General features: G+C 45.3%; 1 long non-coding RNA gene across 2 annotated transcripts; it reads right to left on the bottom strand.

Moving 5' to 3' along the window:
• Positions 1-2,302: 2,302 nt before the first annotated feature.
• On the bottom strand, positions 2,303-24,381 carry LOC145542791 (uncharacterized). 2 transcript variants are annotated; one of them, XR_014080145.1, is made up of 6 exons: positions 23,784-23,841; positions 22,422-22,559; positions 21,098-21,179; positions 4,409-5,016; positions 4,054-4,215; positions 2,303-2,886 (listed from the first exon to the last, which is right to left on the bottom strand). It is a non-coding gene; the product is annotated as an uncharacterized LOC145542791 (long non-coding RNA). The 2 variants fall into 2 exon arrangements; XR_014080146.1 differs by lacking the exons at positions 2,303-2,886; positions 4,054-4,215; positions 4,409-5,016; positions 22,422-22,559 and adding exons at positions 22,253-22,421; positions 24,080-24,381.
• Positions 24,382-25,745: the final 1,364 nt, after the last annotated feature.

Here is a 25,745-nt window from a genome sequence, read left to right on the forward strand (position 1 = left end):
TATTCTCACACTTGATTGATATGCTGGCTGTAATTTCCTCTCAACATCAGTCTGAATCAGGTTTAGCACTGTAAATAAGAGACCTAAAATAGCAGTGCTTCAAACAAGTTGAAGTTTATTTTTTTTCTCATGTAAAAGCCAGCAGGGGACTAGGCTCCTCCCAGTTTTCTGGCACACATTAGATGTGGTTGTTGTTCTCATGGTCCAAGATAATGGCTTCTTATTGGCTTTCCCGGCAGCAGGATGGATAGAGGAAGGTGAGAAGGAGGAAGGAAGACACAGCTGAAATTTACTCACATGGCCAAACAGCATCAAGGGAGCCTGGAGACATAAACCTGGTTCTGGGTGACTCTGTGTACAGCTGAACACCCAAGATTCTATCATGAAGGGAGAGTGGGGGAGCAGATGCTGGGGACAGCTAGCAGTCTTGCCATGCCCCCTGCCCTCTGCAGGATTTGCCCCACCTTCTCCTTGCATGGGGGCTTGCTGATGAGATGTCTGTTAACAATCTAGTTTTCATTCCTTTGCAGGTAATCTGTTCTTTCCCCTAGAAAGTTTCCAGTGAGAGTGAATTACCTCTGCAGAGGCCTTGGGACCTGAGAGCACAAATCATGTTCTCACCACGGGCCGCTGATCTGCTTGTCCTTTTCTCAGACACTTTCCTTCTTGCTTCCTCTGTGTCCACCCACGCATCCAGCGTGGGCGTTCTCAGCTTTCCTCTCGCTCTCCCTGAGTGACAGCATCCTCCTGTGGTTTTTGCTACCACCCACTGGGATGAATTCCAAATTTATATCCACAACGTAAGCCTTTTTTTCAACCTCTAGATCCAAAACAACACACTCATCTCCTGGTCTCTCCACCTGACCAGCTCACGGGCCACCAGACTCTTCATTGCCGCTTCCCTTTCCCTTCGCTAATTTCTTGTTCATCTTTCCTAATTCAGTTGAGGGGCAACTTTTGGAAGCATGTGTTTTCTGGTTTATTTCTGTCTCAGTCTGCGTTGGGTGCTCCTCTCTTGGGTTCCCAAAGTGTCTGGAGAGCCCCTCTGTCTCCTCATTATCATGATAATTTCCAACCATCGAACTCATCTGGATGGGAGTTATTTGATGGTAGAGACAGGATCTTATCTCTGAATCCCCAGCAGCTAGAGTGTTTGGCAGACAAAAGTAGAAATGACTTTTTTCCCCCCCAGTCTGGATTATCTCCTCCTGATAACAGAACCCTCTTTTCTTCGGGAAACCTCTTCCTTTACTCAGTGTGGTCCTGAGGAGCTGTGAGTGGGGGTGCTTTCTCTAGAGAGGTGAACACATGACTTAGCCCAGGTTAATCACAGTCTCAGCAACAGTGATTAGACCAATGGGTGTTACTGACTGAGCAGGACCAATGAGACCCTCCCTTGGGGTTAATATGCAGACACAGGAAGGAGGTCCTCTCCACATTGGGAGTGCTGGTTGAGATGACACAGGCATGGGGCTCTGGGTGGCCACCTTTCCTCCATGAGAAGGGGTCTCTGCCGAGCAGACCCCAGCAGAGATGGAGACGAGCCGCAGGCGGGCAAGATGGGGCTCTGATGGCTTCCTTCTCTTGAGGCTCTCACAGTGCCATCCCCAGTCTTGTGAACCAAAAAAATCTCCTTTTTGTTTAAGGTGGTTTGGGTGGGTCTCTACCACTTGAGCCAAAAGAGTTCTGACTAATAGAGAACTTCATAAAAGTTTAATGAAAACATTAATAAACCAGTGGACCAGTGCCTCTCTCTCCCACGGGCTCCCTCTGAGCATGGCGAGTTGCCTCTTCATCTATGCTCTTTGGCCAGGTCAATACCACCCCCTGCCTGCACTTATGATGCCAATTCTAAACTCCTCAGCCTCGCAAATGATCTGACCCCAACTCTCTGGCCAGTGTCCTGTCTTCCTCCCAGACAGGCTCTATGCCAGCCAGACAAATGCTCAGAGTCCTGCACTTGCTCTGCCGTTTTCAACTGCTGCATCTTTGGCTGAGCCTCTGAGCCTCAGCCTGGAATGCCGCCCTCCCCATGAATCCCAATTCACCCTCCAAGACCAATCTCAAGTGGCACCTCCTTCAAAGCCTTCCCGCCCCTCCCCCGAGCAGAGTCCAGCCCTCTTTTCTGCAGCAGTCGCCTCCACTGCCCACCTGTCACACTGAGTTGCAGTTGTCATTTACTCATCTGTCCTTCCTCTACTAGACAGAGTTCCTAAAGGGGAGTGAGCTGCTCTTTATCCACCTCCACGCCCCCATCTCCCATCACCCCCAGCACACTGTCAACTAACACGTGATGAGTGAGTGGAGGTCTTAGGAAGAAGTTTAATTTCCTTCTTCGTTGAATGGTAGAGAGGGAGTTCCTCTGATGCCATATACCTCCAGGTTTCAGAAGAGAGGTGGGTCTTATGATCTCCCCCTGGGACCTTCTCCATGCCAAGAGGGTAGGGAGTAGAAAGGCAGTGTGAATGCCGTCCGACTGGCTTGTGTCTACACTGGCTTCTGGTTCAGTTAGTAATGGGACCATGTTGCCCTAGAGAACTCTGACTCTCCCTGAGTTTTGCAGAACTTTGAGTAGCCTGCCTCCTCCCTCACTGTCCACTTCCCAGAACCAAAAAGGTCAGAGAAGGAAGATTCTTGGGAATCTCCTGGCCCTCCATTCACGTAGCAGGACACGATCTGTGAGAGGTGTCAGGTGAGCTTTGGGGGAGTCAGAGAAGGAGCCTGGGGACATTCTTTACTTTGCAGCACACATATCCACTGGCTGGGCCTGTGTCACTGGGTGAGGCTTCCCAAATGATAAGAGACAGCGTGGTGGAAGTTGGAATTTGGAGTTGCTGTGTGACTTTAGGCAAGTTACTTGACTTCTCTGTGCCACAATTTATTCATCTGTAAAAGAAGAATTAGTACTTATTCATGAGTAAGCTGTGAGGGATATATGAGTTGATACTTGTAAAGTATATAGTAAGTGCTATGCAAATGCTTGTTTAGACTATATTAGGGTTTCATGTTTTGAAATCCAATCATAGGATCTTTTCGTCCTTAATAGAGAGACCGCCCCCCACCACCACCCCCCAAATGGTCTGTGAGTGAATAGGCTAGTGGGTGGAAATGGTCATGGAACTATTCAATATTTGGAGTGGAAAAGATCTAGTGAATTTCCTCAAGTATCCACAAGAGGGCACCCAATTTCCTGAAAGAGCCCACTCCATATGGAGAGTCTGACCAGGACTTACTGTCTTCACAGGCCATAGTGAACGAAGGTTTGGCCCAGTGATGATAAAGGACTCATACAGAATCATCTCCAAACTCAGGCTATGTGCATCTCAATACACACCACCTGTTACTCCTCAGAGACCCAGATATCCTCCACCTTTAGCGCTGTCCCTGAACCTGCTACCCTGAGGTCTGGATGTTTGGGAAAGGGAGTGTCAGGTGCCTGGATTCACTGCTTGTCTCATCCCCACCCCAACACCCGGAAGTCAGACCCCTCTACTAACTTCACCCACCAGGCTCTCAAAATGGTTCATAGCCTTATGCCATCACAGACCCCTCACCCACCCGACCACCTCCCCCAGCTAACTGAGCCTGTCAGGAGTCTGGGCTGGGTCATGTGAGTCCAGCTCTGGTCCTTGCAGTTCCTGATTTTCCAGAGATAGCGTAAGTGGAGGGATTGTGAGGTGGTGAGACCAGAGACTTTCCTTGACCTGGCGCTGGCTGAGACGGTGAGGGTTGGGGTGGGGAGCTTAGGCCCAGGGTCTGATTCAGCAGAGAACTCAGGACCCAATGGGATGCCATTGTTCTTGCATCCCTCTGGTAAAGGGTAGAAGAGGTGGGATGTAGGGAAGGGAAGTCCCACAGACTCAACCTCTCCCCCTCTCTTCCTCTCCACAGTTCAGGCCCAGGGCCACCTTTCCTGCAGCCAACTCTGAGGGGATGCAGCCTTCGGGTGCCCAGTCAGGGCAAAGTCACTTCCAGCCCCTCCCTGCTTCACAACAAAGGAAGCCAGGGGCAAAGGAAATGACACTGGGTTTACAGGAAAACCGGGTTCTATACCTGGCACCGTCATCGACTGTCGTCACCTCTCTCGGTCTCCGTTTTCTCATCTGTAAGGTGGGGATAACTATGCCATGCAGCTCAGGCAATGGTGTGGCAGACTGGCTCCTGAAGAAGATGTAGTCGATCTTGGAAGGCTGGAAGGAATCGGGATCCTGACAACTGCAGGTGAGAGCCAAAAACACTTTCTAAAATTCCCTAACAGCTGAAACAGAGCAGGTGGTGACCTGGCGTCTCTCTCAAAAGATGGGGTCCCTCACCATCAGTCCAAGAGGGAACACAGCATCCTTGCGTCTGTTAGCCTGACCCCCTCCCCAATTAAGGAGCCTCGGGCTATGAGGAGCTCCGGACCCACCTGAGTCAGACACTCCAGGCTAAAAAGCGCCGGAGAGTCCTGGAAGGGCAGCGCATCGTAGGCTGATAAAGATGAAGGTTAAGGGGGCAGAAATGAGCACCTGCCCCAGGCATCACCTTCACTTTCACCTTCTTCTTCACCTGTGGCATAGACCCGGGGTGGCCGGGGTGGGTGGAGGCCCCGACGCCTGTGGACACCCAGCTTCTCAGGAGTACTGGTGGCAGGGCTGCGTTGCTCAGCTTGGCCGCTGGGGTGTAGCTGGGGCCATGGCCGCGGGGGCGGAGCCCGAGGACTGGAGACGCCCGAACGCATCGCCCTGGCAGGACAGGAGGGAGCGGAGCTCCGAGTCCTCGGTCGCCTCTGCTCTTGCCCGGGGGGCTGCGGGGCTCTGGGCGCAGAGGAGACCGGGGGTCCGCGGGGGCCGTCGGAGTCTTGGTGCCCTCCCTCCGCGCACATGATCGCGGTCCCCCGGCCCAACACGCTCACCGGGTGCTGCGGGACCCGGGACCGCGCCTCCGCCGGCGGCGCTCCCGCTGCAGAGACGGCAGGCCCCTCAGAGTTACCGAGCAGATGCCGAGGCTGCAGGATGACAAAAAGGCACCTGGGTCCTGTGAATTAAAGGTGTACATTTGTATACTGTGGGGGACCAGCAGCTCACACAATTCTCTCACCCCCTTTGAAAATATAATAAACCATTTTGAGGAAAAGGCACATTTATTGTAAAATGACAACTAATCAAATGACATTAGGAAGGAAAGTAGAATCCAGGAAGATGAGTGCCTGTCCCTGCCTCCCTCTGTCCCCAGGCCTGCTTTGTGGTCACATGATAAAAGCCTAGTGATTCCCTGTGAGGGTCTGGAGGACAGGCCCTCAGACCTCTAAAGCTGGGGTGCTGGAGGGGAGACCCCAGAGCAGCCTGGTGCAGACTGAACGGAAGCCATCATCCCAGTGCCATTACCATCTGAGATTCTGAGAGGACAGGGGCCCTGAGGGCCTGGGGAAAGGCTGGACTCTTTCCTGGAGCCTGGAGCAAAGTCTTGCAGGCCAAGCAAGCAGAAGGGTCCTGCCCAGACATGGCCACCACTGACCCAGCGGCTCTGTCAGGCTGAACTGCTCTCCTCACACCCTCCCCTAGAGTCTGAGAGCCCAGAGGCTTCCTCCACCCTCCTCAGGCAGTAAGACATTCTTCTGTCTACGCCAACCCTCAGAGCTGGGGAAATTTCCAGGAACTGACCAGCAAACAGAGAAACCACAGGGCGTGGTGAGTGTGGGCAAACTAAGATCACAGGTCACTTAAGATGACTCAGTACTTTAAGTGAGAGATCGTGTTAGGAGGGCCCCCTAGGAAGGCTGCACCAGTGAAGGGGACCCCTAGGCTACCCAAGCCTGAACCGTCCTCCAGGGTCTGTGTCAAGGACTAGGGATGAGAGCAGACACCCGTGGGTCAGCCAGGGTCGCCCAGCCCTCTGTGTTTTGGGGCCTCTGAACGGTGGGCCCCTTTCAGACTGGCAAATCTGGGCTTCTGTCATGCTTTGGGTGTGGCTGTGTGTGTAAGGAATGCCCATCCTCCCCCTCCCCCATGGCATTCAGGAGAGCAGTCTCCTTCAGGCCTTTGGAAAGGTTGAGCGCTGGCTTTGCAAGGTCTCAGCATTATCAGCCCCCGGGGCCTCCCACTCTGTGTCAGCTCTAACCTGCCCTTCAAGGCAGAAATCCTTTAGGAAGCCTCCACTGAGGATTATTATCCACCATGTTCCAGGTGCCCCGGCCGGGCCTGGCTTAGAAGAGAGCTTCAGTAAGACCTGGGTTCAATCCCTGGTTGGGAAGATCCCCTGGAGGAGGAAATGGCAACCCACTCCAGTATTCTTGCCTGTGGAATCCCATGGACAGAGGAACCTGGCAGGTTACAGGCCATGGGGGCACGACTGAACAACTAAGCACAGCACAGTGTGATGGTGCTTGTAGAGATGTGAATTTTTCACTCTGCACACTGATAGTAATAAGTCCAATGACATGGGCTCCCTCCTGCTCTTGTGATCTGAGGGAGGAGTTGACAACCTCCCTAGGACAGGCCCCCGCTCAGTCATGGGCAGGTAAATAAGCAGATGACTGCACGTCTCAGCTCACTGCTCCTAATTAAGTGCTTAGCAGTTCCATCTTATGTACCTGAAGTTAGACTTGAGTCAAGGATTTGAGGGGTGTTCATCATTATCATAGCAATTATGTTCCTTTTCCCTAATTTGTTTGATTGTTCTTGCTTTTACAATGAATGAATGAATGTATTTTTTTACAATAATTTATTTTCTTTAAAAAAAATTTTTTTTAATGATGTTTTGGTTATGTGATCTGCTGTGCCCCTATCTATACAAATATATTATACCTTACGTATGCTTATCTTTCAATGCATACGGAAAAATCTTGAACCTTTACTACAAAAATGTGAACAGGGACTTCCTTGGTGATCCAGTGGCTGCCTCCCTGCTCCTAATGTAGGGGGACTGGGTTCAATCCCTGGTCAGGAAACTGGATCCCCACATGCTGCAACTAAGAGTTCTCATGCTGCAACTAAGACCTCATGTAGCCAAATAAATAAATACTTTTTTTTTTTTAATGTGAGCAATGTCACATCTGGGGAGTTAGAGTGAGAGCAGATCTTCAATGTCTTCTTTTGTATCCTTTAGGATTGCTTACACATTTTATAAGTACTTCTTTAAGAGTTAAAATAAATTTGAGAAAAAGTATTCATAATATTTCACTCAATGATCCTAAAATAATAAGCCTCTGTTGGCACAGATTCATGTGTAAGGATGTTGGCTACAGCATGATTTAGAGAATATTTAGAAACTAACAACCTAATCTTCCATCAATAAAGAACTGGCTAAATAAGTTGTCATCTATTTTTTCAATAAAATATGATACAACTTCAAAAATCCCACTTTTATAAATTACTTGATATTGGAAAATGCCCTTAATATATGCCCTTAAGTTTTAAAAGCAGGATACACATTTAAATACAATTTATAATTTTCTTAATTTTGCTGTAAATTTTCAAATTTTCTCAAATAGATCTGCATCACTTTTATCTGCAAATGATTTAATTAAATGAATGCAAAGAGCATTTAAGCCTAGAAAACCCCTGCCTCTAACGATGTGCGCGTTGGCTTGTTCCCCCTGCCCCCACCACACCTTTTTCTCCAAACTCCCCTGCCCCTAAAAACCTCTTGGTCCTCAGTCCTTTTCACGGGACCTGAGGAGCCTTCTCGTCATCCTGCAGCCTCTCCATCCCCTTGGTCACTAACTCTGAGGGTAGAGGGTCCCAGAACTGGGTCCCCCGGCCTGCCCTCTCTGCAGCGGGGAGCGCCGCAGGCGGGGGCGCGGTCCCCGGCCCCGCAGCGCCGGGTGAGCGTGTCGGGCCAAGGCATCCGCGATCGTTTCGTGTATGACGAGGGAGAGCGCGGAGACTCCGGCCGCCCCCTCGGACCCAGCGTCTCCCTCGCGTCCGGAGCCCCGCAACCCCAGGGGAAAAGCAGAAGCGGCCGAGGACTCGACACGCCGCCCCTCCCTGCCGCCGGGCCGGGGCGGCGCTCTGAAGTCTGCGGTCTTCGGGCTCCGCCCCGCGGACACGGGGCACTGCAGCGCAGCTCTGCCCCTGGGTCTCCACACACACGCGAAGGTGGGTGTCTACACACGCCTGGGGTCACCTCCCACGCTGGACACCCCGTGTCGGTGCCACAGGTGAAGATGAAGATGAAAGTGAAGGTGATACCTGGGGCGGGTGCCCATTTCCGCCCCCTTAACCCTCATCCTTTCCAACCTGGGACTCGCTGCCCTCCCCATATTTTCTGGCCCCCTTTAGTTGGGTGTGTCTCTCCTCTGTTTGAGGTGGGCGGGTCAAGAGCTCCTCACAGCCCGAGGCTCCATAATAATTCGAGAAGGAGGTCAGATATAAGCGGTTAGAAATACAGAGGATATTGTGTTTTGTCCGTGGAGTACACTCGACAGGAGCCAGGATTTGGGGCCCCTGCCTGACCATCAAAAGAAATGGGTCCTTGAGCCCAACGTGTGGTGGGCAGCACAGCCAAAGACAGCCCAGGCTGATGACTAGTCTGATGACTCCCAAAGCCCCACTTACCACCTGCTTGACCCCTGGAGTTCAAAGTTTATTCAGTACCACCATCCTCTTTGACTTCTCTGTCAGTTCCTGGAGGAGAGTGGGAGAAGGAGGCGCCAGATATCCAGGACTGAGCAATGGGTTATCCCAGGGCTACCTGGTGCCCTGGCTTTGCGGGAACATGGTTACCTGAATTATGGCAAATCCTTGCCATGACTTTGCATTGCTATGGTAGATTAAGCACACCTTTGCACCCCATTTCACCCCAAATCCCACAAAAGGACAGAAAAGATGGGAGAGGGAAATAGTACGAGCAAACTGGAAATGCTGAAGAGTTTCTTCAACATGGAGATCAGTCCAGATCAGTCTTCGTGAGGAAGAAAATCATGACATCCCTGGTGGCTCAGACGGTAAAGAATCTGCCTGCAATGTGGGAGACCCAGGTTGGATCCCTGGGTGGGGAAGATCCCCTGGAGAAAGAAATGGCACCCCACTCCAATATTCTTGTCTGGAGAATTCCATGGACAGAGGAGTTTGGTGGGCGCCAGTCCATGGGGCCACAAAGAGTCGAACACAACTGAGCGACTAATACCTTCATGCTTTACACAGGGAATGGATCTGGAGCTGGAACCAGAGTGATTAAATGCTGCATCTGGAGGAGTGGGCAGCACTGCATCCCTTTAGTCACTACTGCTGAGCAGCAGACAGGAGTGATGCCGAAATGATAAAAATAAGTGTGGGCCCTGCGACTGGAAAGCAGGATCAAGGCATCCTCACACCCAGAAGACAAACTCCCAGCTCATCCCTCCTGGCGGCACACTGTGTCTAATATCCTGAGAGTTAACAGAAAAATGAGACGTGTGAAGAGGTACAATCAGTATCTCCAGAGAGGTGGCTGGCAACCTGTCACTTGCAGTCTCTAAAGAACCATACCTCCTGCTGAGCCTGTCCGTGGTAGTCCCCTCTCACGTTGGCTCTGGGCTGGCCAGGGACCTGCTCTAATCAGCACACTATGACTTCTGTGTGCCAGTTCTGGGTTTAACCTTAAGTAGGTCTGGCATGTTCCCTGTTAGTGTTCTTGGCAGCCCTGAGCCACCATTTAAGAGGTCCAGCTACCTTGCTGGAAAGATCAAGTCAAGAGACTGAACAAAAGTCACTTAAATTGCATACAGCAAGTGAGATCTGGTCATCCCTGCTTCATGCAGCTGTACGGACCACTGGCAAGACCAATAGAAGAACCATCCATAGAGCCCTGTCAAGAGGACAGAATCACGAGCAAATAGTTGTTTCAAGACACTGAGATCTGGAGTAGTTTGTCATACTGCAGTGAATGACTGAAAACCAAAGGCAAAATATCACACACACACACACAAACACACACATACAGCCAGAAATCCTAGAAATTAAATATTTGATTGCCGGGGGGAGAAAAACCTCAAAAAATGGTTGAATAACAGTCGGAAACAGCTGATTAGTTAACTGGAATATTTAACTGAAGAATCTCCCACAATACAGTGCAAAGAAGGATGAAAGTGATGGAAAGAGTAAGTGAGAAGCTTAAGGTATTTGTAGAATTTCCACATCCATCTAATAGAAGTGCTATAAGAAGAGAACAGAGGGTAGAGGGTGGGAGGAACAATAAAGAAATACAATAGCATTTCTTATACATCTTCGATTTGAGAGAGTCCACCAAGTCTAGTGGAGGAAGAATTAAAAGATCAACCCACATACACATTGTGTTGGCATTTAGAGTCCAGTGATGTTGAGAATATTCTGAAACCAAGAGTGGGGAAAGCTAAGCAGATGCCCAGCATACTGGAATAGCTGATGGAGAATTGAGCAGGGGTTGGCAGAGGTGGGAGGAGAGCTGGCCTCAGAGGGGCAACCCGGGGACTTTTTGAAGTGATGAATCTTGCATGTCTACACTGCTGTAGTGATTAATGATGTATACATTTGTTAAAACTCAGACATGTATACCAAAAAGGGTGATTTTTACTATATGTAAATTTTTTAAATAAGTAATTTTTAAAGACTATGTAGATAGATCATGAATCAGAATGACTTGCGTCATGAACGCAACGCAAAGCTGGAAGACAAGAGAGAGAAATAGCCTAAAAGTTCTAAGGGAAAAGATTTTAAACGTGAAATCTTAAATGCATCCAAAATAACTTTCAAATGAGGAGACAAAGTAAAGAGGTTCTTGGGTATGCAAACCTTAATAAAGTTTAACACTCATGAAGTGCTCAGTTGCTCAGTCGTGTCTAACTCTTTTGCGACCCCATGGACTGCCCGCCAGGATCCTCTGTCTGTGGGATTTCCCAGGCAAGAATACTGGAGTGGGTGGCCATTTCCTCCTCCAGGGTATATTCCCAACCCAGGGATGGAACCTGAATCTCCTGCCGCTCCTGCATTGGCAGGCAGATTCTCTACCACTGAGTCACCTGGAAAGCTTACATACTCTCTAAAAGAATGGTTTGAGGATGCACTCAAGAAGAAAAGGCAATGAATCCAAAAAAGAGGAAGATGTGGGGTAAATAAAGGGCAGGGGACAAAGAAATTAGTGTCCTTCAGTCTAATTAATTGTTGATAAGCAAAAAGGGAAAGAAATGACAAGCTGAGAAGCTCACCCCAGGCTATCTCACTGTGGGAGCTGGCAGCAGTACTGGTTGGGCTCTGGGGAGAGGATGCTTCTGGGGGCCTTGTTTGGCCCAAGCCACAGTTTCTGTAAATCCATGCAGTGGAAAGTATTGTGTATCTGTTAAGATGACTGATGTAGTCCTCCTCATATGCAAATGGAAAGATACCCGAGATATACTGTTAGGTTCAAAAAGAAACAAAAGTTATAGAAAGATGTTTATCAAATTATTGCTGTTTTAAAATACATACACATACACACACACACTCACACACAAATACATACACATACGTAGTTTGCATGTGTAAAAACATCTGGATGATGCAACTGACATAGGAGTCAACAATTGCACTCCTGGGCAATTATCCCAGTGAAAAAAACATGTTTACACAAACACAAGGATGTACATGAATGTTCATAGCAAGCTTTGTTTCTAATACAAATAAATAGAATATAAGCCAAATGCTGGAGGAGGGCATGGCAACCCACTCCACTTTCTTGCCAGGAGGATCCCATGGACAGAGGAGCCTGTTGGGCTGCAGTCTGTAGGGTCACTTTTGAACTGTGGTTTGGAGAAGACTCTTGAGAGTCCCTTGGACTGCAAGGAGATCAAACCCGTCAATCCTAAAGGAAACCAGTCCTGAATATTAATTAGAAGGACTGATGCTGAAGCTGAAGCTCCAATACCTTGGCCACCTGATGCAAAGAACTGACTCATTGGAAAAGACCCTGATGCTGGGAAAGATTGAAGGCAGGAGGAGAAGGGGACAACAGAGGATGAGATGGTTGGATGGCATCACCGACTCAATGGACATGAGTTTGAGAAAGCTCCGGGAGTTGGTGATGGACAGGGAAGCCTGGCGTGCTGCAGTTCATCGGGTTGCAAAGAGTCGGACACGACTGAGCGACTGAACTGACTGACTGAAGCCAAATACTGGAATCAGCTCAGATGTACTTCAACAGATAAATGGTTAAACCAATTGTGACACATACATACCATAGAAAACTACTCAGCAATAAGAAGGAATGAACTATTGCCATGGACAACAACTTGGATGAATCACCAAGGAATTAAAATTAAAGAAAGAGCCTTTCTCAAGTGGTTGTATATTGTATTATTCCAATTATAAAATATTTTAAAATGACAAGCATTTGGAAATGGCAGTCAGATTATTGTTTGCCAGGGGGTTAGGGACGGTGGGGAGAAGGGATGGAGGGAGGGAGATGTGGTTATAAAAGGGCAGCAGGAGAGGATCATTGCAATATTGGGACTGTTCGGCATCTTGACTGTACTGGTGAATACACAACCCTGCACAGGTGGTAAAATGGTACAGAACTAAATACACACACACAAATGATGAGAACAAGTAAAACTAAAGGATTCTGGAGAAATTGCATGGATGGTATCAATATCAACATCTTGGTTGTAATACTATAACACTATAGTTTTGCAAAATGTTACCAGTGGGGGAGACTGGACAAAATGTCAGATCTCTCCATTATTTCTTTTAACTGTAAAATGAGCCTACGATTAGCTCAACAAAAATTAAAAAAAACAAAACCCTTGAACACATTTACTGCAAAATGATAAGATTGATGACCTTGAAAAGTGGGGATAGGAGGAAGAGTCACTTATACATTTTATTTTGTATGCCTGGTTTCAATATATTCTACATCAAGAAAGCATCACTTCTGCAACAAAAAAAAGCAAATCTTTTGTCTAAATCGCTTTAAGGACAGATATATAAACATAAATATGTTAATTTTGTTTGCTGTATTAACAACATATATGCAGTTTATCTTAGTGTATGGTGTTTGGTAAAAATCTGACTTTATTTTTGACCAAAATGGTTTATAAACTATTGTAGCATTGTTTGTCAAACTCTTCTTTCTTTCCCATTGATTTATGATGCTGCCTTTAGCACAGGCTAAATTCTTACATGTGCCCCTGTCTCCTCTGCTCTGTGTTATTTTTCATAATCCATTTGATGATTAGTAAAAAACACATTTGACCTAACTAATTTAGAAACTATTTTAATATCTGATGAAAATTACTTAATTTTAACATCTATTTCTCAAATTTTTTTTCTTAAATGGCCTCATGTGTTTTTTTTCAGACATCTAGAAGATCAATAGCATTTAGAATCACATTGTCATGTTGCAAAGAGAGGCCATTCTTAATTGTTTTATTACAAAATAATTTATGTTCATAACAATTCAAACAATGCAAAAGACATAAAGACCATGATATCATTTCTCTCTCTCCCCACTGTTTTCCGTCCCTCTGACATAACTACTGTTTAGAGTTTAATGTGTATCCCTACACACCATTCTTTATGCTCATGTGAAAGTGAAAGTGTTAGTTCGCTGTCATGTCCTACTCTCTGGGACCTCATAGATTGTAGCCTGCCAGGCTCCTCTGTCCATGGAATTCTCCAGGGAAGAATACTGGAGTGGGTTGCCATTCCCTTCTCCATGGGATCCTCCCAACCCAAGAATCAAACCCAGGTCTCCTACATTGCAGGCAGATTCTTTACCGTCTGAGCCATTTTATGCTATATAAACAATTAAATATATATACACATTGATTACTTTTTTCTTTTCATTAAAAAAAACAATGGATCACATTATTTACATTACTCTGAAATTTGCTTATCATATTCAAGAGTAAATAATAGAAATGTTTCCTGGTCAACAAACATAAATCTTACTCATCATTTAATTTTATGATCTAGCTTTTCTATCTTTTTATCATACAGTAGTTTAAAGAACTAAATTGTTCTGGAAGATTTGTTATGAAAAGCTTTAGCCTCTCACATTCCCTATTCTTTTTTCCTTGGAGGCAACTCCCTTAACTCTCTTAACTCAAAATAACATGTTCATATAGCTACTAATTTTTCAATTTTGATACATTATCTGTTTACTTCCCAGGATAAAAAATAAGGATTTACCTTCCTCACCTCCAACCCCTACTCATACATCCTCACTTATCCACATAATTATATCATAAATTTGGCTGAAACCTGGTTGACTAGGTCAGTAGTCCATGTTCACATCACTGGAACCATGTAAAGCCCTATTTACAGCTGAAATTCACAGAAGTCCTATGAGTACTTTTCCTTTTCTGAGCAACTTTGTTTGCCCTCCAAAGTCAGTCATTGTTTTTGTTCACTTATTTTTCTAGAAATATATTACTACTTCAACCCCAAACCTTTTGCCAGTTGTCCAAATTGTTTCTCAGTATTTTCAGTTGCATCGGGTAATTTGATGCTTTTGTCTTATGGAAGAATCTTTCCTGAGCAGAATATTTCCTTCTGCGCCAGTCTGGGCTGGCCACTCTCCGCAATCATCCTTCTGCTTCTCCCTTGGGTTGAATTCCTGATGCCCGTTTTCCTTGTTTTTTCTTTCTTGACTTCCACTCTCATTTTGATAGAATATATCCTTTAGTAACTTCCTGAGAAGAAGGACATGGCCTGTATTTTCAGAATTTGTACATCTTGAATTCTTGGTTTCAATTCATGTTAAATTGGTAGTTTTTGTGGGTACAAAATTCTAAGAATTAACTTACCCTCAGAGAAGTAATGGTTCATTTTCTTCTGACTTCTGGTGTTATCTTTGGGGAAAGCTTTTCTGGTTTACATTTCATATGGTAAAAATTTTTTTCTTTCTCAAGAAACTTGTAGGATCTTTTCCTGGTATTTGGAAATTTTGACATCGTGTGCTTTCATGTGAATCTGTTTTAGATTTTTTAGTCAGTTTATATTTTTTTGCTACATGGACTTTTCTCTAGTTCGGTCAGCAGGGGCTACTCTCTAGTTGCGGTGGGTGGGCTCTCATTGTGGAGGCTTCTCTTGATGAGAACAGGCTCTGGGGCTCTCAGGCTCAGTAGTTGTGACACACAGGCTTAGTTGCTCTGAGACACGTGGGATCTTTCTGGATGAGAGATCGAACACGTGTCTCCTGCCCTGGCAGGTGGATTCTTTACTGAGCCACCAGGGAAACCCTGATTTTTTAACCAGTTTTATCTTCTTTGAATAAATCTCTTCTGGGGATTCCCTGACGGTCCAGTGGGTAGGACTCCTCGCTTTCACTGCCATGGGCCTGGGTTCATGGTGCCTCTCCACTCCCTAAAAAAGAAATCCCTTGTAAAACCTTCTGGTCGAAACTCACACCTGGGGAAAGCCTTGTCACTAGACTTTTCCAAGAGCAAGTGACCCTTTTGTCTGCTTATGTTTGAGAATAGGACATGGAACACTTATTGGAGTAGCTGAGTTAGTGGAGTGCCTGAGTTTCATCTACTGTGGGCTCATGTAGTGATCTGGCTGGACCTTTTGAATCTTTCCTCATAAGCTAGTCAGATTCTCCAAGAGGGTCCCCTGGACCCCTTGCCTATAAAGTTTAAACCTTGAGGCCAGTGTCTGGGTGCTGAGCAGAAGAAGAGGTCCAGGAAGGGGGTCTCAAAATTTATCACATCACTTACCCTCTTGTTTCCTGAATAGTAATTCCATTCTCACCTACATCTGGGACCTCACAGGGCAGAAACTATTGATTTTAATTTCTCCACGCAGTAAAACTCCATTTTTCTTTTGGGAATTGGAAGGGGAAGTTGTTCAGCTGTGTTGAGTATGAAGAGAATCAGAGGATACAGATGTTACTTAAACAGGGTTTTAAACAATCTTCTTTTTCCTTTTTTGAATCTTACCTTCTATCCCACTTCTAGAAGTGCCTGGTACCTTCTATGCCAGAGCCTTTGGGAAATTACATAGAAATCAGATTCCTTACTGGGCTTTTCCCACTGCTAGCTGTATGGTCATTACCACTCACCACTTGTTCCCAGTTGCCAAAATTTTGTTGATACTGTCTCCTATCTCAATTGCTATGTTTTTCTTTTAATGTCTATAAATAGCTATTAAAAATAACCCATGAATGTGATAAGCAGACTGAAGTTTTGCTCCATTAAAGAAATGGAGAGTGGTAAAAATGGTAAAAACTAAAGTAACAATAGGATTACTTTCCTTATTTTTAATCACTCTAAAAGAGAATTTACTTTAAAAAAAATAGCTCAATATAGATCAGAGACCTCAATATAAAACTGTAAAACTTCTAGAAAATGTAGGAAAAATTATTTTTTAACATTAGGTTAGGCAAAAATCTGCTAAATACTATATACCAAAAGCAAAAAAAAAAAAAAAAAAACTGATAAAATTGGACTTCCCTGGTGATGCAGTAGATAAGAATTTGCCTGCCACTGCAGGGGACACAGGTTTGATCCCTGGTCTGGGAAGACTCTACATGCCATAGTGCAACTAAGCCTGTGCACTGTACCACAACTACGAAGCCAATGCTCTAGGGCCTACCAGCTGCAACTACCAGGCCTGCATGCTGCAACTACTGAAGCCCATGCACCTATAGCCCATGCTTCACAACAAGAGAAGTCACCGCAATGAGAAGCCCATGCACTGCAACGAAGAATAGCCCCCACTTTCCTCAACAGAGAAAGCCTTAGAAAAAAGCGAGGAAGACCCAGTGCAGTTGAAAGTAAATAAATAAATAAATAAAATAGATAAAATTGGACTTTATCAAAATTAAGAACTTATGCTCTTCAAATAATACCATTAAGAGAATAAGAAGACAAGCTACAGACTAAGAGAAAATATTTGCAAGATAAATATCTGATGAAGGACTTGACCTTAAATATATCAAGAGCTCTTAGAATGCAATAATAAGAAAACAGCCCAGTGATAAAGGGGCAAAGATTCAACGAGATGCTTCAATAAAGGAGATATATTAATGACAAGCACATGAAAGATGCTAAGATCATTACTCTTTAGAGAAATGCAAATTAAAACCACAATGAGATAACACTACTCATCGATTAAAATAGCTCAAAAATGGGAATTCCCTGGCGGTCTGGTGGTTAGGACTTGATGCTTTCACTGCTGTAACCCAGGTTCAATCCCTGATTGGCAAACTGAAATCCTATGAGCCATGCAGCTAGGCCAAAAATAAAATAGCTAAAAACAAACAAATAAAAAAATAAATTAAAAAATTCCTAATAATACAAGTGGTGTTGAGAATGTGGAGCAAGTAGTGATCTCATCCATTCTGAGTGGGAATGCAAAATGGTACAGCCACTTTGGGAAACAGTTTGCAGTCTCTAATAAAGTTAAAGATATGACTCAGCAGTTCTACCCCTTTATATCTATCCAAGGGAAAAGAAAACTGAAGTTCACACAGAAATCTGTACATGGATATTTATAGTGACTTTATTCATAATTGCTAAGAACTGGAAATAATCCAAATGTCCTTCAACTGGTGAATGGACAAACTATGATACATCCATACAATGGAAAACTACTCAGCAATAGAAAGAAATGAACTATTGATACACCCAACCACATGAATCTCAGATGCATTATGGTAAGTGAAAGAAGCCAATTCAAAAGGCTATATATATTATACTATTATTCTCTTTATATGACATGTTGGAACGGGCAAAACTATGCGACAGAAAACAGATCTGAGGTTGCCCGGAATAGGGTAGGGGAAGGAGTTGACAACGCAAGGGCACAAGAGAAACCGTGTGTGGGGGTAACAATATTCATTTGTTGAAAATGCACAGAGAAAGTAAAAATGCATAGAAAAAATTTTTAAATGGAACTGTACTCCTAAAAGGGTGAATTTTACTGTATGATTATACTTCAATTATTAATAAATACTGCCCAAATGATTCAACTTGATTTATTTAGTGGTGATTTGGCAGAGAGACACATCATGCGCATGTGTACAATCTGTCATCTTTGCTGAAAGCCATTTCATACGCATGTGAAAAGCAGCCTTTCAATTTCTATTTTGCTGGATTAATCCATTTGGGCCCATGTGGGATAGTAAGGTTTTTGCCATCAAAACCAAAGCTGTAACAAATATCCGCTTCTTGTTTGTGCTTTTACTATATGGGATATGACTTTATTTATTTATTTTTTTTTAAGATAACATGACTATTTAATGAAAATTTAGCATATAACATTTGACTTTTATCCTATGGACAAACAAGAAAAAATACAATAATTCATTTTAAAATTAGGATGCCAAAATCAGAGGGCACTTCTCTCTCTGAGTAGGTGAAAGCAGACAGTGAAGCTTCTAAGCCTGAGTGAGGGACCTGGAGTCTGCTCCCCGACACAGTAGAGCTCTACAAGTCACTGTCCAGCCCACCCACCTAGGAGGACATCAAGCCTCTTTCCCAGTGACTGCCAGCCCTATGCTACACAGGCTCAGAAGTTTTAGTAACAGTCAAACAATTAGTCCATTGCTGCAACTAAACTGATGTGCGTAAAGTTTTAATAACACCTATAAATTCTTTAGTGGTATTATAAAAATGCACATTAATATGACCACAGCAAGGAAAAATGAATGCATAACATGGAAAGAAATGATCTAAAAAGTAGCATTTATTATTGCTTTCAGAGGCAGGAACATGAGTGATTAATTTCTCCTTTCTGTATTTCTGCATTTTTTTCTACATATTAAGCATTAGTCACTCAGCTGTGTCCGACTCTTTGCGACCCCTACGGACTGCGGTTTGCCAGGCTCCTCTGTCCATGGAATTCTCCAGGCAAGAAGACTGGAGTGGGTTGCCATTCCCTTCTCTAGGAGATCTTCCCTAGCCAAGGATCAAACCCAGGTGTCCTGCATTGTAGGCAGATTCTTTACTATCTGAGCCACCAGGGAAGCCCATATATTAAGAGGATTGGGTTAACTTGATGAAGTTTCTTTCCATCTAGAGTAGTCCATCCACCCTGTCCTCACCCTTCTACTATTGAAATTATGTTGTTGAAGAAACCAGGCCAATCACCTTGTAGAATATCCCATATTCCAGATTTCTCTGTGCTTTTGGGATGGCATTTAACTTTTCCTATATCCTCTGTTTTCTGTGAACTTGAAGTTAGGTCTAAAGGCTTGATTCAATTCAGGTTCAACTTTTCTCTTGGATAAGAACATTTCAAAGGTGGTACTAAGTCATTCACATCACATGTCCCCAGAAGGCACATAAGGCACTTTGCGTATGCAAGGTTGATGAACGGCTTCACAGTGAAGGCTTCAAGCTGTTACCTCCTGAAGCCACAGATCAATATTGGCACCACTAAGAATGGAACAAGCTGACGTTATGAGCCTTCTGGGGACATGCGATGTGAAGGACTTAGCACCACCTCTGAAATGTTCTTATCCAAGAGAAAAGTTGAACCTGAATTGAATCAAGGCTTTAGACCTAAATTTGTGTTCACAGAAAACGCAGAGGACAAAGGAAAATTTAAATGCCATCCCAAAGGCACAGAGAAATCTGGAATATGGGATATTCTACAAGGTAACTGGCCAGTTTTCTTCAACAACATAATAATAGAAGGGTGAGGATAGGGTGTACTACTCTAGATAGAAAGACGATATTAAGATGATATTAAGAAATATCATCAAGTACAGTGTGTGGACCTTGACTGAATCCAGATTCAAATGACCCAACCGTAAAAAAAATTTTGGAACCCTTGGAAAATTTGAAAATGGACTAGATGTTATGACACCAAAGAATTATTATTTTTTTTCAAGGCATGATAATGGCACTGGGGTTTTGAAGAAAACATCCATACATTAAGGGCTTCCCTGGTGGCTCAGTGGTAAAGAATCTGCTTGCCAGTGTAGGAAACTCAGGTTTCATCCCTGGATTGGAAAGATCCCCTGGAGAAGAAAATGGCAACCCACTTCAGTATTCTTGTTGGGAAAGCCCATGGACAGAGAAATCTGGAGGGCTACAGTCCACGGGGTTGCAAAGAGTTGGATATGACTTACCGACTAAACAACAACAACAATCCATACATTAAAGACACATACTGAAATTTATAGAATTGAAAAGATGTGAGGTCTGGAGTTTAAAACAATAATAGGAAGACTAGATTACGCAAGTGTGGGAAAAGCTTGATAATTGCTAGTTCTGAAGAATGAGAATATGGGGGTTCATTGTATGCTCCTTCTACATTGTTTCATAATGCTTTTGTAATAAAAATTAAACATTTATACAATACATGGTTATATTGTGAAGATCACAAATGGTGAGTGGGTATCTTGGGATAACATCTCCAGGGACAACATCATACATGATGCAAACAATGCTTCTCCTCAAGTAGCTCAGATAGAAGTGCTCAAACAGTCCCAGTAGTGAAAATAAGTACAATGATACCAAAGGAGCAGTTTGGATCAAAAAGTTTCATAAAATGAGAGTGACAAAGAAATATTTCTATTCTAGTCTATGATAATTTTATATAATGACACTTTCAATATAAAAGTGTAAAATTAGCAATTTAAATGTTTTTGATAGTAAAAAACAGTGTTAGAAATGAAAAAATAAAAGCTTTCATTTCTTTCAGCACCAGGTAAATACATCCTTAGGCTTAATTTTTTTTTCAAGATTCTTTTAAGGAATATTCTTAATCTTCATATCTTTTATATTGCATTTTTGGTTCATGTAAAAAAATACATGTGGCATATGCCTTGGACTTAAAGTGTAATATTAAAATAAATGCCTATGAATCAAACATTCAATTAAGAACCAAAACAATACCAATAACTTTGCATCTATCTGTGTCCTCCTTTCCTACCTGGATGCCTGAGTCTCCCCCAGAGTTTACCATTATCCTGAGTCATGAGTTGATTACTTTTTTGCTTAAAAAATTTTAATCCAATGTTCATATATTCTTAAATCATTATTTAGTTGTACTTCTTTTTGAGCTTTCTAACTCTTCTAGAAGTTCCTTGGGATTCTAGTCTATTTGGTCCAAGACACGATGTCTTAGACTTTATTTTCTCCAGGGTGAGGGAGGAGTTTGGACCCTTCTTGAGACTGGAAGCCATAAAGCCACTGGAGCTAATTTCATAATTAGCATCAAATCTTTCCAACCTGTTCGATAGCATGTCTTGTGAGTTGTCAGCACCCTGGACAGATCAGAGTCATCTCAAGTGCGCTGCTGCCTTCCCTTCTCCTGAAAAAAAAAAAAAAAATTTCTCCTCGTTTCATCCCTTGGGTTTTTGCAACATTATCCTAAACCATCAGTGTTCTGAATGAGAGACACATTTACTCTTCTGGTTCTGGATTTTGCCCAAGTTGGGAGCCAAAGGATTTGTACTGAGTCTAGGCTTGGAGATAAGATGCTTAATTAAGGCTTCCATCTCTCCTCCACCTGATATTTTTCTCATATGTAAAAATATGCAAGAAAGTATTTTCCTTTTAATGTTGACAATATGATTTTCTAGTGTCTGAAAACATACTTTCCTTCCATGAAATGTTTACATCATATTTCAAGCAAAAAATGACCTCTTAAAAATCCTGTCAAATCACAGTGAGCAAAATTAACCCCCTTCAAAAATATTACTATTTGCTAACCTCACACCCATTAAAATGGCTATCATAAAACTACAAGTGTTGGGGAGAAGAGGGAAACTTTGTACACTGTTTGTGGGAATGTAAATTGGTGCAGCCACTGTGGCAAACATCCTCATAGACATTTAATTGTGGTCTTTTTGGTGATAGCCTTTCTGACAGGTGTGAAGTGATATCTCACTGTGGTTTTGATCTGCATTTCCCTGCTGATTTGCGATGCTGAGCATCTTTTCATGTGCATATTGGTCATCTGTATGTCTTCTTCGGGAAAAAATGTCTATTCACATCTTCTGTTGATTTTTATCTTTTTCTGCCTATTTTAAAATCGATTTATTTGGTTTTGAAATTGAGCTGTATGAGCTGTTTTATATATTTTGTATATTAACTCCTTACCAGTCATTTCATTTACAGATATTTTCTTCCATTCAGTTATTTGTCTTTTCCTTTTGTGGATGGGTTCCTTTGCTATGCAAAAGCTTTTAGGTTTAATTAGGTCCCATTTGTTTATTTTTGCTTTTGTTTCCTTTGCTTTGGGAGACGGATCTTTTTTGTATTTTCTAACTGTCCAAGGATGAACATGCATTATTTTTAACGGGCGGATAGGGGTAAAAAATCAACCAAACAAACAAAAACCAAGGAAAACCCAACAACCTAGAAAGGGAACTTGGTCACTACCTCCTCTCCTGACAGGGGTCTCTAAATTATCCTGCTTCCAGGCATCTCCGCCTCCATGCCTCTTGCCCTCATCCCTTGCGGGCTCTTCCAGCCCACGCAGCTCCTTCTCTGTCCTCCCCTCGGTCAGGACTTCCTTTTCCAATGTTCATCCATGTGACACATTTCATACCTATGAGATGGAGAGGATGAGTGGTCCAGGCTGTCGGGGGAGACTGTCCAGAACTGGGTCCCCAGGTCCCTTGCCCTCTCTGCAGCAGGAGCGCTGCAGACGGAGACATGGTCCCGTGTCCCGCAGCGCCCGGTGAACCTGTTGGACCAGGGGACCCGCGATCGTCCGCGCGGAAGAAAAGAGCGGAGACTCCAGCCGTTCTGCGGACCCCGGGTCTCCCCCATACCCCGGGTGTCCCCCGCACCCCGAGCCCCGCAGCCCCCGGGGAAACGCAGAGGCGACCGAGGACTCGGCGCGCCGCTCCCTCCCGCCTGGCCGGGGCCCTAGATCGGGCGTCTGCGGTCCTCGGGCTCCGCCCCGCGGCCAAAGGGCCAGCTGCACCCGGGCTGCACGGCTCTGGCCCCCAGTGCTACTGCGAATCTGGGTGTCCGCACGCGCAGGGGCCACCTCCCACCCCGGCCATCCTGTATCGGTGCCACGGGTGAAGATGAAGGTTAAAGTGAAGGTGATGCCTGGGGCAGGTGCCCGTTTCTGCCCCCTTAGCCTTCATCTTCATCAGCCTAGGACGTGTTGCCCTTTCAGGACTTTCTGACTACTTTAGCCTGGAGTGTTTGGTGCAGGTGGGTCAGGGGCTCCTCACAGCCCGAGGCTCCTTAACTGGGGAGGGGGTCAGGCTAACAGGCACAGGGGTGCTGTGTTCTGTCTCAGGGACTGATGGTGAGGGGCCCACAGAGTGGGGGGTGTTGTCCTTCGCCCTCCACCAATGCTTGAACCTCACATCTTTTGGGGAAGATGCTTTGTATCCTTCTTTTCTTGGCAAAAGTATTGGGAAACTTAAGGCATCGACTGGTGTCTGCATGCCCACACTTGACCTCTGCTTCTTTCTCTCTCAGGAGGTCTAGTGCTGCACAGGAAGGCAGCAGAGCTAGCGGTGACTGTGGTCAAGGTCATCTGAAGCCACCCTTGTCCCGAGTCCCACTGCTTAGAGAACGCTGGGTCCCACAATCTCCTTTGAAAAGGAGAGAAACTGGCCCATTATCATTATACCCACCCTGGTGGTAGTTTAATTGCTAAGTCCTGTCTGACTCTTGAGTCCCCATTGACTGTAGCCCCCCAGGCTCCTCTGTCCGTGGGATTTCCCAGGCAAGGATATTGGAGTGGGTTGCTATTTCCTTCTCCAGAGGGTCTTCCCAAGCCAGGGACCAAACCTAGGTTTCCTGCATTCTGCGCAGATGCTTTACTGACTGAGCCACCAGGGGATCTCTGATACCCACCCTACAGAAGGAGAATTGGAGAAGGGCAGAAATGGCAGAGCCAGAGCCAGAACTTAGATCTCCCTGGTTCTAAGTCCAGGGTTCTCACCTGCCCTCTATGCCTTGAAGATGGTGGAAGGGGAGTGCGCTGGCCTCTGATGACCTAGCTTGGAGGAGAGAGACTGCCCTGGGCATCTCTTGCTAGTATTGCTGGTGGAGGTAGGGAGGACTTCCCACCTTGCACTTCTCTAGCTCTCTCCAGGGTCCTAGGCCAGAGGACTTCCCACAGCAGCCAAGACTTCTCTGCTAAACTGGCACTGGCCTAGCTTCCTTCTCATCCCCAATCTCATCCTTCCCAGGAGACACAATGACACCCCTCGACATGCCACACACACACACACATACCATGCATACACCCTCGAGAAGCACAACACAAAGAATCTACCCAGGCCTGGGACAGGAGTACAAATGCAGGCCTGTATGAGTGCGTGCTAAGTTGCTTCAGTCATGTCTGACTCTTTGTGACCCTACGGGCTGTAGCCCACCAGGGGTCCTCTATCTACGGGATTCTCCAGGCAAGAATACTGGAGTGTGTTGCCATGCCCTTCTCCAGGGGATCTTCCCAACCCAGGGATCAAACCCACATCTCCTGCATTGCCCGGTGGGTTCTTTACCACTAGCACTACGTGGGAAGCCCCTCATGTATTAAATACTGTAGACCGAGCTAGCAGATAAAATATGTTCTATTGTCCAAACTTGACAAAGTGTAACTTCATTATGACCTGAAAGGTCAGGTTCCAATTCAGAATTTCCAGACTTCTCCAAGTTCCTCACCAATGGGGGGAGACCTGGCACAGGCCAATGGCAGACCCCCATTTCTGCCATGGGTTGGAAATGCTCACTCTGGCAGGCAGTTAACCCAGGACATGGTGTGCCTGGGAAAGATCCCTGCGCTGTGGTCTAGAAGCCAGATGGTCAGGAATTCCGTCCACCTTATAGATCCCTTTCCCCGTGGGAGGAGCACTGTCAGAGGAAAGCTAGAACCGGACCTTTCAAAGCTGAGGGCGCTGGCAGGGACACCTCTTGTCTGGACTGAAGGGTGGCCCTCTTCCTACTCTGCATTCTGCCTGCCTTTCTCTTTGGAAGTTCAAAGTTAGGGGACAAGACTAATTCAGAGCTTCCTGCGCCAGTGGGTAATGGGTCTAATAAGGGCTACAGAAGCAGGAAAGGTGTTAATAGAAGCTTAGTGGAAACTTAGTGGCAAATTCTCTAATGAGGGCTCTGCGTGGGGGGGGTTGTCTTAAAACAGCCCCTGGGGCAGTTCTCTGACCCCCAGACCTCCAGGGCAGTTTCTGGGTGTGGTTGGGGACACTTGGGTTTCCCAGGAAAGGGGGTTTCTTGGCCCAGTGAGTGTTTTCTGAAGAATAAAAGTGGGGACTTCCCTGGTGGTCTAGTGACTAAGACTGTACTCTTAATGCAGGGGGTTCGGGTTTGATCCCTGGTCAGGGAACTAGATCCCACATGCCACAGCTAAAAGTTCACATGCAGTAACTAAGACCTGATGCAGCCAAATAAATAAATATTAAAAAAGAAAAAACAGTGAAGGTGGACAGGGGTTGAGTGCACTGCTGATAAATGGTGTCTGTGCTGTGAGCTGGGGGCCAGCCACTGCACAATAGTGGGTGCAGCCAGCTACTCAGGATGTGCCTGAATCAGTCCTTTCAAAACACCCAGACGCCCTCTCCAGGATGCTTGAAGAATCTCACCGCCTCCATCCTGGACTCTGAGGCCAGCTCTTCACCGCATTCTCTCTCCTTCTAGCTCCTGTCCAGACCCTTCCAATTTCTTCTTCCACCTACAGCCTCTGCCATAGTCAAGCCCACCTATCATTCTGAGAGGCCTCTCCTATTAGGAACCAGCAAGGCTCAGCATCCCCAGTGTCCTGGCATCATGGGGCATAGTGCCAACAGTCTGAACTTACCCATAGGAAAGCACCCCTCCAAATATGTTAGGGCCCAAAAGCATCTTCCAGCAACCTGAGGATTTTGTACTACATGATAACATATGTTCA

This window comes from Giraffa tippelskirchi, chromosome 3 (genome assembly GCF_054371585.1).
Source record: "Giraffa tippelskirchi isolate mGirTip1 chromosome 3, T2T-mGirTip1v1.2.pri, whole genome shotgun sequence".
Taxonomy (NCBI): domain Eukaryota; kingdom Metazoa; phylum Chordata; class Mammalia; order Artiodactyla; family Giraffidae; genus Giraffa; species Giraffa tippelskirchi.